General features: G+C 50.0%; 1 non-coding gene across 1 annotated transcript in view; it reads left to right on the forward strand.

Annotated features, from left to right (window-relative positions):
* The window catches only part of LOC150031357 (25S ribosomal RNA), a 3,432-nt gene extending 2,816 nt beyond the window's left edge, over nt 1–616 (forward strand). Inside the window, exon 1 of the ribosomal RNA XR_016525901.1 lies at nt 1–616. This exon is cut by the window's left edge and continues 2,816 nt beyond it. This is a non-coding gene — a ribosomal RNA (25S ribosomal RNA).
* The last annotated feature ends 1,884 nt before the right edge of the window (nt 617–2,500 follow it).

Here is a 2,500-nt window from a genome sequence, read left to right on the forward strand (position 1 = left end):
ACCTTCAGAAATTGAAGCTGGAGGTGTCAGAAAAGTTACCACAGGGATAACTGGCTTGTGGCAGCCAAGCGTTCATAGCGACGTTGTTTTTTGATCCTTCAATGTCGGCTCTTCCTATCATTGTGAAACAGAATTCACCAAGTGTTGGATTATTCACCCACCAATAGGGAACGTGAGATGGGTTTAGACCATCGTGTGACAGGTTAGTTTTACCCTACTGATGATAGTGTCGAAATAGTAATTCAACCTAGTATGAGAGGAACAATTGATTCGCACAATTGGTCATCGCGCTTGATTGAAAAGCCAGTGGCGCGAAGCTACCCTGCACTGGATTATTACTGAATGTCTCTAAGTCAGAATACGGACTAGAAGCAACGCATGCGCCCATCGCTTGATTTCCGACCAGCAGTAGGGGCCTTCTGGCCCAAAGGCACGTCTCGTTGGCTAAGCCCTCGTGACAGATGAGTTGCGGGGGCCGCCTTGTAACGTAATTCTTACCAAGCTATGGGTAGAATCCTTTGCAGACGACTTGAATTCGTGACAGAGTATAGTAAGTGGCAGAGTGGCCTTGCTGCCACGATCCACTGAGATTCAGCCCTTCGTCGCTCCGATTCGTCCCTCCCCATACACACCCATTTATTTCTTCCAAATTCCATAGAGGTTATATGCTAAGTACAAGTATACAAACATAAGGCTAAGTGTTGGTGAGTGGATGGGTTGGCATGCAAGCCCATCATGGCTCAAAGGGTAGGTCACATGGGGTGTGGGGGTCGCCTATGATGAAAAAGGGACCGTGGTGTTTGGATGCCCAAGTATATGGGTTGGGCGATCGTGTATATGCCAAGGCTCGTGGCTAAGGCTTGCGCGTGGGTGCCCAGGTGCACATCAAAAACCTCTTTGGAGGTTAGTGACACTGTCCCCGAGCATGCGCCCCACGCCCACCCCACTATCCCCGTGCGCGCGCCTCAGGCCCTCTCAACACCCCATGCGCGCGCACGTGCCCCATGCCCACCCTGCTCGCCGATGCATGCCCCCCACGCCCACCACCCTGCTCGCCCATGCGCGCGCCTCACGCCCACCCTACTCACCCGTGCGCGTGCACCATTCCCACCACCCTGCTCGCCCATGTGCGTGCCCCACGCCCATCCTACTCGCCTGTGCCTGTACCCCACGCCCATCACCCTGCTCACCCGTGCGCGCGCCCCATGCCCACTCTACTCGCCTGTGCCCGTGCCCCACGCCCATCACCTTGCTCGCCCGTGCGTGCGCCCCACGCCCACCCTACTCGCCCGTGAGCGTGCCCGATGGCCAGCCATACCCCCCTACTCGCCGTGCCCGCGTTGCACGCCCACCCAGCCACCTGTGCGAGCTCCCCATGCCCAAACACGCCCACCTAGCCGCTTGTGTGCACGACACATGCCCACTCAGCCCCACCCCGCAGGCGTGCCATGCCCCATACCTTCTCAGCCCCACCCATCATTGCCCAATCTCACCCAGCACCCCCTTGCAAGCGCAGCCCATGCCCATTCAACCCATCCTCGAGCACACGTCATGCCCACCTTGCCAACGTTCCATGCCCACCCACCCTACACACCATGCTCACCGATGACCACTCGCCCACCCTTACACTAGCATTTGTGCACGACATGCATCATCCCTATGCTCGCCATCCCCACGTGCCTTCCTCCCTCATCCAACGCTCAACATCAATCCTTTTCCCAAAGATACATGAAGGTTATGTTTATCCATGGAGGTTAGCATGTATTAAGAAAGGAGTAGGTTAGATATTGTAAAGGCCTAACTTCAAATTGGATTGATTCTTAAATCATTGGGTAAAGTGTATATTAACTAGTGAGGCTTTGTAGTTGCACATGGTTGAAGAGAACCATGGTGTCACCCGGTCTAATAATGCTTAAGCTTGAATATCTAGTCCATCCATGCAACACATATATTGTACACCCAAACGACAACGTACAACTAACTTTTGATGTTCACTAACAATCATAGAATGATCATTCCAATAAAATATTACTCTTTCGCTTAAAGAGAGTTGGTACACAACACAGAGATGCCGACCTTCTACGTGCCATGACTCTACCCTTGTGCATGCCATGAAATGTAACACCCATGAAACATGAATTCTATGTTGTAATGTTAGGATTGTTTGAATCTTTTGTTGGTAAACCATAAACATAAAACAATAATGTCTACCAAATATAAGATCAATCATGTTCACACAATGCGACAACCTAAGACTTGGGACAGCCACACAGCGCGTGCCCACTGACACCGACCTTGTGCATGTTAGGAAACACCAACCATGACTTGTGAAATCCATTTTCCTATGCTTGGATTGACCTCAAATTTTTTTTACAAACTAAACAACATACAAAAATGATTGTAACAAGATATCAGAATTTTTTGCCACCTCTAACCATATTATTATTTTTTTTTAATATTTAATAATAAAATATTCATAAAATATTATTGGTTGTTTAAA

The sequence above is a fragment of the Benincasa hispida genome, unplaced genomic scaffold (genome assembly GCF_027475165.1).
Source record: "Benincasa hispida cultivar pf3 unplaced genomic scaffold, pf3_genome.v1.1 HicScf1282, whole genome shotgun sequence".
Taxonomy (NCBI): Eukaryota; Viridiplantae; Streptophyta; class Magnoliopsida; order Cucurbitales; family Cucurbitaceae; genus Benincasa; species Benincasa hispida.